The 12,063-nt window shown below is 37.5% G+C and overlaps 1 long non-coding RNA gene across 1 annotated transcript; it reads left to right on the forward strand.

Moving 5' to 3' along the window:
- The first annotated feature begins 3,836 nt into the window (after positions 1 to 3,836).
- LOC137247507 (uncharacterized) lies at positions 3,837 to 9,325 on the forward strand. The gene is made up of 2 exons (XR_010951853.1): positions 3,837 to 4,054; positions 4,117 to 9,325. It is a non-coding gene; the product is annotated as an uncharacterized lncRNA (long non-coding RNA).
- The last annotated feature ends 2,738 nt before the right edge of the window (positions 9,326 to 12,063 follow it).

Raw genomic sequence — 12,063 nt, forward strand, 5'->3', positions numbered from 1 at the left:
TTTTAGACCCAACCTAATAATCTGGCTTATTTCTTTTTATATTTTTGAAATATTAAATTTTAACATATCTACTTTTTAAAGTGCCTCAAAAACATTTTTTCAATTAACAAAAAATATTTTGCAATGACTTGACAAAGTTTTAGACCCAAACTAATAATCTGGCTTATTTCTTTTTAGATTTTTCAAATATTAAATTTTAACATATCTAATTTTCAAGGAGCCTCAAAAACATTTTCTCAATTAAAAGAAAATTATTTTGCAATCATCTGGCAAAGTTTTAGACCCAACCCAATCTGGCTTATTTCTTTTTATATTTTTGAAATATTAAATTTTAACATATCTAATTTTTAAAGCGCCTAAAAAACATTTTTTCAATTAAAAAAATATTTTGCAATGACTTGACAAAGTTTTAGACCCAACCTAATAATTTGGCTTATTTCTTTTTATATTTTTCAAATATTAAATTTTAACATAACTAATTTTCAAAGTTCCTCAAAAACCACATTTTTTTAATAAAAAAGAAAATATTTTGCAATGACTTGGCAAAGCTTTAGACCCAACCTAATAATCTGGCTTATTTCTTTTTATATTTTTCAAATATTAAATTTTAACATATCTAATTTCAAAGTGCCTCAAAAACATTTTTTCAATAAAAAAAAATATTTTGCAATGACCTCGCAAAGTTTTAGACCCAACCTAATAATCTGGCTTATTTCTTTTTATATTTTTCAAATATTAAATTTTAACATATCTAATTTTCAAGGAGCCTCAAAAAGATTTTCTCAATTAAAAGAAAATTATTTTGCAATCATCCCAATCTGGCTTATTTCTTTTTATATTTTTGAAATATTAAATTTTAACATATCTAATTTTTAAAGTGCCTAAAAAACATTTTTTCAATTAAAAAAATATTTTGCAATGACTTGACAAAGTTTTAGACCCAACCTAATAATTTGGCTTATTTCTTTTTATATTTTTCAAATATTAAATTTTAACATAACTAATTTTCAAAGTGCCTCAAAAACCACATTTTTTCAATAAAAAAGAAAATATTTTGCAATGACTTGACAAAGTTTTAGACCCAACCTAATAATTTGGCTTATTTCTTTTTATATTTTTCAAATATTAAATTTTAACATAACTAATTTTCAAAGTGCCTCAAAAACCACATTTTTTCAATAAAAAAGAAAATATTTTGCAATGACTTGGCAAAGCTTTAGACCCAACCTAATAATCTGGCTTATTTCTTTTTATATTTTTCAAATATTAAATTTTAACATATCTAATTTTCAAAGTGCCTCAAAAACATTTTTTCAATCAAAAAAAAAATATTTTGCAATGACCTCGCAAAGTTTTTGACCCAACCTAATAATCTGGCTTATTTCTTTTTATATTTTTCAAATATTAAATTTTAACATATCTAATTTTCCAAGTGCCTCAAACATATTTTTAGCATACTTAAATTAATTATTTTGTTAAATTCAAGGGTTGTTCCAGCCCCGCCACCCCTTAGCCAGTTCTGCGTTTCTATATTTAGATACTATTAAAAAGGTATTGTACATAATTTTCACTGTGCCTCAGATACCTGCTCGAAAATGCTTACCAGCTCTTAGACTATATGTGGAGGTCCACACTAAAACGCAACGTTTATGTACATATTTTGAAAAAAATTTCGTGCAGTGCAATAACGCGCGCGGAATTTATTTCAAAAAAAAAAAAAAATAATAATAACGCCCGCGGGAGTTATTTCCTTTTCTTGACAGTATGAAACAAAACAAAAAGTTCCGAAAGGGGGCGCACGGATTTGGATATTAAGAAAAATCGTACGGAACGGGGGGAATCTGGCGATCAATTTTTAAGAGACCTCCCATTTAGTTACAATCTTGGAACTTCATCGAGTATGTGTTATCGCCAACGTTTTTACAACAATTTTTTGAAAAAAAAAAAAAAAATATCTTTAGGGTTTTTGGGAAGTGTTTTGGTCGAAAAATTTACTCTTTCGCCATTTTTTTTTTCGCAGGCTCGTAAATTATTTTTTTGGGTATGTGTAGTGGAACTTTTTTTCCTGAGCCCAAATCCTATCGAAAAATCGATGGCGCGATATCGGTTAATAAATTGACCCAGTCTAGTATACATACAAGTAGGTATTGTATGCATTCTGAATTAATGAAAGTATGTTTTTCTCCTTTTAATAAAGTAAGTAAGGTAAGTTTTTCTCCACCTAGAACTAAAAAGTAGAAAATAAAAAGAAAAGAAAAAAATGTTGAGCATTTCCGAAACCGAACTATATATACGCAGCTGTGTGCTCTCATATATATACATATTAAGGATTCAGCCAAATAATTAAATCACGAATATTACGTGTTATAAAAGCTGGTATATGTACTATTAATGTCTTTGGTAAGAAGCTATAAAAACAGATAGAAACAATGTTCTTACCAAACCTCGTTAAAAATTGCAGCAGTTTGTTCGATTTTGTTATTGAACGTTTTGTGAAGAGCTTTACTAAGAGAAGCCTACCATGACCATTTAGAACATTGAATTTTCGTACTTCGCACCAACATATTGTAACGAATTTCTGTAAATTCCGCTTATTCTAAATCTTCTGCTAACGTTCGAATCGCTAAACTGTTGAATAAATAACTCCAATACTCCAATATTCAATAATGCAAAATGGTTTTTATTAGACTACTTTGAAAGTACTTCACAATAACACTTATACTTCACAATCAATAGCGCGCTTAAGCCAAACTTATTAGTCATGCCTCAGCTTGCGCTGCTTTTATACACTCGGTTTCCTCGTTCACCCATTTCTCCTAAGGTCTAGTAATTTCGTGAACTTCATGCTTGGTTACTAGCCACATGCGCGTGTATATGTGAGTACTACTTCTGCTGATGATGACATGCGTTTGTGAGTATCTCTCTGCTGTCTTGTATGTATGTGCGTAAATGATGATTGATTTGTTGATTGAGTGGCAGCTTGCTTTATTGTTGTGCCTTTATTTAATAACCTAATAAGCGGCGGCCACCGTGGTGTGATGGTAGCGTGCCCCACCTACCACACCGAATGCCCTGGTTCACACCCCGGGCAAAGCAACATCAAAATTTTAGAAATAAGGTTTTTCAATTAGAAGAAAATTTTTCTAAGCGGGGTCGCCCCTCGGCAGTGTTTGGCAAGCATTCCGAGTGTATTTCTGCCATGAAAAGCTCTCAGTGAAAACTCGTCTGTTTCGCAGATGCCGTTCGGAGTCGGCATAAAACAAGTAGGTCCCGTCCCGCCAATTTGTAGGAAAAAATAAAAAAAAGGAACGGGATGTAAATTGGAAGAGAAGCTTGGCCTAAAATATCTTTTTTTTTTTATTTAATAACCGCTTAGTGATGTGAGTATCATTTAGTGATGCTAATATTCGTCGCAATATCTATAATGTTTATGTATTTATATATATGCCTAAATACATGGCCACTTTTTCACTTTCACTAAACTTTTAAGCAACTTTAAAAACAAGTTATAAAAGCCTTGTGTACAAGTATACTCTGCGTATAAAGAGTCGAAAATGTCACCTCATACATTTTTCAAGAAGGCACAATTTTGAAGTAACGAGTACAAAATTCATCCCCATATCTGAAATGCAATCGAAGATATATCGACTCAAACGTACACGTGTTCACCTGCAGCTTGATAAAATCCCAATGTGACAAAACGCCCATCTCAAATTCACCATTTGTAATCGATCAAATTTTGTACACTTTCGATTAACTTATCGTCTTTTGCGCGCTTTCTTATTGTAGCTAGAGACATTGGTGCTTTATCGGTAACCTTATAACAGCTGATTCGACCAACCTTATGGGAATCAATGCAATCGATTATTGGTGCCGCTAAAGTCGTAACCGTATCGTAGCCAACCAATTGGTTTTTGGTTTACCGTCGTAACAATAAACAGCTGATTACGTTAGGGATATAACTACAGCGATACGATATACGGCACCAATGACTCCTGCTTGTGGTTTCACATCATTGAAATCATTAGTGTCCTGAGGAAGGGCGCAAAATGCGGTGAGTAAATTACATCTGATATAACTTTGTAATGTATTAAAATTGCTAATTTCCTTTAACAGAAATAAATAGTTTGCAACAGGAAATCCGACGCTATTATGTTTCAACGTCCCTGACAGGTACACGGCACTACATCTTTATTTCACATTTTGGGAATTTGCAATCTTTTTTTGCATTTTGGTAATTTTGGATTACATTTGCATAACGTAACGACATAGCGGTATTCATCTGAGTCCGTATTAACGCGTGCAAAGGTCGTGACTTGAAAGTAAAACATTATTGAAATATGTTAAAGCGTACAGCGCTGATACGCAGCCCGCGCCTACAGCAAGATACAACATGTCCGCTGCCCCAGCCGATGCAGCAACAGGGAGACCATCAATTCTTCATACTAATGCCAGTGCCGTTCAGTTACCAATAGCCACAGCCACTGCCGCCGCCACCCAAATCGTTACGTTTTCCGCCAATGCAACCACGGTCACTTCAATTGTCAACACCGCCACAACGACGACCGCACCGCCAATTGCCATTAGCGCTAGTGCAACTAGTTCACATGATTTCAACGCGTTAACAACTATTGCCACGCCAAACGGCAACATCGCGTACGTATATACCCCCAGCATCGCCGCCATATCTGGGACAGACAATTTGGTAAATGATGGTAGCTCCATTTCAGCACAGCAGGTGAATTTTTTGTTCAATAAAATAAAAGATTTAGAAAGCCAGCTTCGAAACATTCAATCGCATATAGTTAGCAATCAACGTCAAGCATACGACGTGAGCACCCGTTATAACGGTAAACAAGTAAATTTTTTAGCAACAAATAACATTATTGAAATATGTTAAAGCTGATACCATTCGCAACAAAGGCCAAAAATCTCTGTCAATGGGGTGCAACATTTGTCCAACCCTACCCTATTGGAGGAATTAATAAGCAAGCTTCCCGTTAGTAAAAGAATATAGTGAGCTAGGTATGCCGCCGCGATTAAACCGTATCCAACCGTAGTCGATTTCAGCAATGGGCTTAGCGAACCTAGTTTGTACCCTGCAACAAAATGAAAGTCGTCGAAAAGTAGTAATGCATGCCACGAGTCGCTGAAATGTCCAGTTTGCAAGGGCCAGCATAAAATGTATGTATGTTAAAAATTTATAAATGCCAGCGTAACTGATAGGTGGGCTCAAGTAAAACAAAGTCGTTTATGTTTTTCGTGCCTAAGAGGTGGACATTCATCTCGTGATTGCCGTAACCGAAAGTTGTGCATGACCGATGGCTGTCAACGGAGACACAATAAGCTGTTACATGAGTCCAGCCGCGCTATGAACGTTGTAGCCACCACGCCACAAAACGAACCACCAGTAGTAGGTACCACAATTCTGATGGAGCTTAACATTGCTTGATAGAACCAATCGTCAAGGACTGTTATTCCCCGTACTGCCAGTGACATTATATGGGCCCCGTAAGAAGGTGGACACGTTTGCTATGCTGGATGAAGGATCGTCCATCACGATGATAGACAGAAGCCTCCTGGACAAACTAGGCATCCGCGGAGAAGAACATAATCTAAACATGCAATGGTTTGGAGGTAGACCTGCCCAAGAAACTGCCACGGTCGTTCATATGGAAATAAGCGGAAGAGGATTAAGGAAGCGTCACAGACTGCGCCGCGTTTATGTTTTGCCAAATCTAAATCTGCCGGTTCAAAGCCTGAGTAATGACGATTTACGTACTTTGGCTGATCGTATTTTGCCAAATATGCCAACGCCGTTTTCCAACGCTACTCCGATGATTCTCATAGGACTAGATCACTGCCACTTAGGTCTTCCATCCGTCACAACGCATCTGGCCGACCGAGGTCCATATGCCGCCAATACGGAGCTTGGATGGGTAGTTTTCGGGCCGACTGACCACAGATTTGTTCCAAGTCCAGTGTGTCTACACGTACAGGAGGTACCTGATCTTCATGCCCTTGCCGAAGAATATTTTAATATCGAAAGTTTTGGAGTGCGGGCTGCTCCCGCTTTAAAAAGTCATGAATATGCGCGCGCCGAACGCATACTAAAGCAAACGACTGTAAGGGTAAATGGTAAATTCCAAACTGGTCTCCTTTGGAAGGGCGATTGCATCAAATTGCCTGATAGCTATCTCATGGCCAAGAACAGATTGTTTGGAATGGGGCGCAAATTTAAGAAGGACCATATTTTCCATATTTACGCAATATAAACAAATCATACACAACTACATTGAGAAAGGTTACGCTAGAAAACTGACGCCTGTTGAACGTGAAACGAGGAATGAGAAGTTGTGGTATCTGCCGCATTTCGCTGTAGTGAATCCTAATAAATCCGGGAAATTGCGACTGGTGTTTGATGTTGCCGCTTCTGTAGGAGGAGTCTCTCTCAACTCGTGTTTGCTTAAAGGCCCGCAAGAGTATCAGCCTATGCCTTCAGTGCTTTTCAATTTTCGCAATGGATCAGTTGGCGTATGTGGCGACATAGCAGAGATGTATCATCAAATTTACGTTCGGCCCGAAGACAGATGCGCGCAGAGGTTTCTATGGAGAGAGGATGACACGGATCAACCGAGCGTTTACGAAATGCAAGTCATGACATTATGGGCAGCGTGCTCGCCATGTGCAACTCAATTTGTAAAAACGATGAATGCGTTAGAATATGCTAGTCAATTTCCTCGTGCGGTGGAGTCTATAGTAAAGCATCACTATGTGGACGATTTTGTGGACAGCTTCGAATCGTGGAGCAGGCAATAAGCGTAGCCAAGCAAGTTGCCGAAATACACAAGGCAGCTGGATTCCAAATGCGAGGGTATATATCCAATTCGATTCCCGTGTTGGAAGAATTAGGCAGCGATGGGCAAGCTGACAGCGTTAAGAGTAGGTGCTTCAATACCAATAGTCCGTCCACCGAAAAAGTGCTTGGATTGTTTTGGCAGCCGAAAGATGACTCGTTCAAGTATGAGTTGAGATTCCCAAGATTGGAGGCAGAAGTCATCAGCGGTAGCAGGCCACCAACGAAACGTGAAGTATTTAGCGACGTTATGTCCATCTTTGATCCTTTGGGATTTTTAAGTCATTTGGTAATTGGAGCTAAGTTGATTATGCGCGAAATATGGCAGCGCAAGATTGTTTGAAGACGAGCCCCTACCTGATGATGTTACCATGGCTTGGAGGAACTGGTAAAAAGAGGTACGCAGAACGGGCGATGTTAAATTTCCACGTTTTTATTTCAGCAAAGGAATGCCAAAGCAGTTGCAGCTGCATGTTTTTGTCGACGCCAGCGAGGAGGCCTTTACGGCGGTATGCTATTGGAGGTACGTCACTTCAGATGGAACTGTAAGCGTTTCGCTTGTGTGCGCGAAATCAAAATGCGCTCCCATGAAACTTATGACGGTACCGAGACTTGAACTTCATGCAGCAGTACTGGGAGCGCGTTTATCACAAACTGTCCTCGACGAACATAAAATCGCAGTCTCCTGGCGCATTCTTTGGAGTGACTCAACAACGGTCATCAACTGGATATATTCCAAGCATCGCCAATAAAAACCCTTTATGGTGCATCGGAAAGCGGAGATCCTCTCGACAACCCTGGCGAGTGACCAACGAGAACGTAGACGACGCTGCGACGCGTCGAAGTGGTGCTATCGACATGAATCCTTCAACGCGCTGGTTCTCAGGGCCAAAGTTCCTGTCCATGCCCAACTCCCATTGGCCTCATAAGCCAGCAGTTATCAATAGCCAGCATGAAGTTGATGAAGAAATTCGCGTGAGTCCTGTTCTCCTAACAAGCAGCAACAATTTAATTGATTTTAATGGATTTTCGACGTATATTAGACTGAAGAGAGCTACAGCTTGGGTGTTCAGATTTATAGATCGCACGCGGGTAGAAGTTCTGGTGATGGCCATTTTGGATTAACCTCGAATGAACTAAATATAGCTGAAGCCTATCTTTGTCGGCAAGCTCAACTTGCAGATTACGCTATGGAGCTGAAACTACAAGATAACCAAGCAGTGTCACGTGAGAGTCCAATACGCGATTTATTGCCATACTTGGATACGAATTCAGTTATGAGGGTAGGTGGTAGGATCCAAGCTGCCAGATGGTTACCACCCGATGCCATACTTCCAATTGAGCTGCCACCGAAACATCGCGTTACCTTGCTGATGGTATCTTATTATCACCGTTAGATGAAACACCAGAACACAGAAGCAACAATTGGAGAAGTGAGGCAGAAATTTTTGGTTGCCAATATAAGACAAGTTTTGCGAAGGGTGATAAGCAGCTGCGCTGAATATAAGATTGCTCGAAGCCAACCAGTGACGCCAATCATGGGCCGGTTGCCCGAGGATCGAGTGACTCCATATGTCAGGCCTTTCAGCTACACTGGATTGGACTACTTCGGCCCAATAATGGTGACGATTGGGAGACGCACGGAAAAGCGATGGGTCGCACTCTTCACCTGCCTCTCAGTCCGCGCAATTCATCTGGAAATAGCCCACGATTTGTCCACTGATTCGTGCATCCTAGCGATCAGGAACTTCATTAACCGACGCGGTGTTCCAGTGAGGATGAGGAGCGATAACGGGAAGAACTTTGTTGGCGCTGATCGGAAGGCAAAGCGGTTCGTCGAGGTATTCCATTGCGGGCGTGTGGGCGACGAATTGTCATCGAAGGGCATTCAATGGGTTTTTAATTGCCCCCACAACCCGGCGGAAGGCGGAATATGGGAGCGTATGGTGCGATGCGTCAAGCGCGTGCTGAACCACATGCTGAAGGAAGTAGCTCCTTGGGAACATACCCTGCAAAGCGTGGTGATAGAAGCGACCTCTTACGCATTTGCCGATTTCACCGGATCAAGAGGAGCCCCTTACACCCAATCATTTTTTGTTGGGGTCCGCGAATTCGGCGCAAACACCGAGCATATGACAGCTCGAGGAGAAGGCGTGCGCGCTGCGGAAACAATGGCGGATAGCAAGACAGTTGCGTGATCGACTTTGGAAGCGTTGGGTGGTGGAGTTTCTACCAACAATGACGAGGCGAGCTAAATGGTGTGCACCGTCGAAAGCGTTGAGTGTGGGTGTGGTATTTAATATATAAATCACTATTTAATAATAAGCACTATTTATTTTTATAAAATATTTTTATTTAACCGCTCCTAAAAGTATGTTACAAAACGTTTTTAAATATTTCAACCGAATGAAAATTTTTGAAAGACAATATTTTACAATTGAAAAATAAAAATTAACAAGAACAAAAAAATTCAATTTATTTAAAGTAGGTACATTTAAAGTTGAATATAAATATAACCCTACAATACTCCCACTTCCGGAGATTTAATGTTAAATAAATTAAAAGTAACTTTCTTTTTTGTTTTTGTGTTAGGTATCTGTATTTTATCGATCATTGCTGGTTTTAAACGATCAATAGGAATAGATTTAATTTCATTGTTTATTTCAATTTTAAATTTTTTAATATCTTTTTCAATAACTCTATAAGGACCTTCATACGGATGTTGCAAGGAATGTTTGTTTATTATACGTACAAAAACAAAATGACAATCTTTTAAATCTTTTGGAACAAAAATACCACTAGAATTTTGATGATGTTCCAAATTTGATTTAAAATTTTGAAAATGTTCACGCAAACTACTTAAAACATCCGTTGAAGTTATATTCTCTGTAGTTGAAACAAATAATTCACCAGGTAATCTTAAATTTTGTCCATAAACCATTTCAGCCGGTGTTGCTGAAATATCTTCTTTAAAAATCGATCGCAAACCCATAAGTACTATTGGTAACTCTTCATACCAATCTCTGGATCCATTCCTAGCCATTATTGAAGATTTAAGCTGTCTATGAAAACGTTCTATCATTCCATTAGCTTGGGGATGATAAGGAGAAGTTGTTTTTTGATGACTTCCAAGAAGTTTCGTTAATTCTGAAAACAAGTTTGAAGTAAATTGAGATCCCTGATCTGTTGTTATTTCTAATGGAACTCCAAAACGTGAAATATATTCTTTAATAAATTTATTTACAACCGTAACTGCAGAAATATCTCTTAGTGCGAATGCCTCTGGCCAACGTGTAAATTTATCAATTATAGTTAATATGTAACGATATCCTTTTGAAACAAGTAAGGGTCCAACAATATCTAAGTGAATGTGTTCAAATCTAGATTTTGGAATTGGAATTTTCATAACTGGAGATTTTGTATGACGATGTACTTTCGATTTTTGACAACTTATACATTCTTTAGACCAAGTATTAATATCTTTATTCATTTTAGGCCAAAAATATTTCTTAACTATCAAACGACGTGTAGCTCTACTACCAGGATGTGAAATCCCATGTAACATATCAAATATTATTTTTCTTAAATTGTTTGGAATGAAAGGCCTAGGATTTTCTCCTGACACTTCGCACCATATATTAAAGTTAAGAACAGGAATTTTTATTAGTTTCAAATTTAAAAATGTTTGCTCTGAGGTAAGTTTGCTTAATTCACTGTCTTGTTGTTGTTCACTTTGTAAAATTTTTAAATTAATGTCCGAATTATTAATCGCTTCTACTTCAAACGCACGAGATAATGTATCAGCTACAACATTTTCTTGTCCTTTAATATACCTAATGTCATTCGTAAACTGAGCAATGAATTCCATATGTCTAGTCTGTCTTGGACTGCGTTATGTTTTTGAATTTAAAGCAAATACAAGAATACAAAAAGAATGCAAGTGGTTCTGACTTATTATTAAACGTTTGATGTATGACACCACCTATTGCCGTATTGGATGCATCTACATTTAAAGAAAGTTTTGCATCTTTGTTAAAATGATTTAACAATATCGCAGATGCAAACTTTTCTTTAAAGCATTCGAAAGCTTTATTAGATGTATCGTCCCAAATTAAAATCTTGTCTCGCTTCTTATTTGTTCTATTAATTAAATCATAGATAACTGTCGTAAACTCTGCTAATTTTGGTATATATAGATGGTAATAATTAACCATACCAATAAATTTTTGTGCCTGCTTAATAGATTTTGGACGATCAAAATTTCGAATGGCTAAAACTTTTTCTTCTGAGGGTCTAATTCCCGTTTCAGAAATATTATGTCCTAAAAAGTCAACATTTGTTACGCCAAAAGTACATTTACTTGGTTTTATATTTAAACCGTACTCCGTTAGGCGCTGAAATAGTACGCGAAGATCTTTGAAATGTTGTTCCTCATTTTCGCTTGCCACTAAGAGATCATCAATATATGTAAAAACAAAGTCTAAATCACTAACTACTTCATTAATAAATCGTTGAAAAGTTTGCGCGGAGTTCCTAAGCCCGAAAGGCATTCGTACAAATTCAAACATGCCAAAAGGCGTAGTGATTGCAGTTTTATAGATATCCTCTTCTGCCATTGGAATTTGGTGATAAGCTCTTACCAAATCTAATTTTGAAAATATTTTCTTATTTCTTAGATTCATGTTGAAGTCATGAACATGGGGCAAAGGATAACGATCAGGAACTGTTACGACATTTAATCTTCTAAAATCTCCACAAGGACGCCAGTCATTTAACTCCTTGGGTACAAGATGTAAAGGAGATGCTACTGCTGAATTAGAAGGTCTACATATCCCTGTCTTTACTAAAAAATCGAATTCAGTTTTAGCTACTTTGAATTTAATGGGGTCTAAACGTCTTGGTTTAGAAAATGGCAAATTTCCTTCAGTGACTAATCTGTGAACTGTTGTATGTCTAACTGGTTGTGAATAATCTGGTTCAGAAAATAAAGAAGGAAATTCTTTTAGTAACTTTGTAAATTTGTTATCAACAGCGAAAACTTTTGGTATCGAAACATTACAAACACTTGAAATTGTGTTAACTGAAAGACTTGTTATCGGATCTACTAAACATTTGCGTTTAACATCAACTAAGAGACCATATTTACACAAAAAATCAGCACCGATAATTGGTTTAGCTATATCCGCTATTAAAAACGTGAACGGAAA

Source organism: Eurosta solidaginis, chromosome 4 (genome assembly GCF_040869045.1).
Source record: "Eurosta solidaginis isolate ZX-2024a chromosome 4, ASM4086904v1, whole genome shotgun sequence".
Lineage (NCBI taxonomy): Eukaryota > Metazoa > Arthropoda > Insecta > Diptera > Tephritidae > Eurosta > Eurosta solidaginis.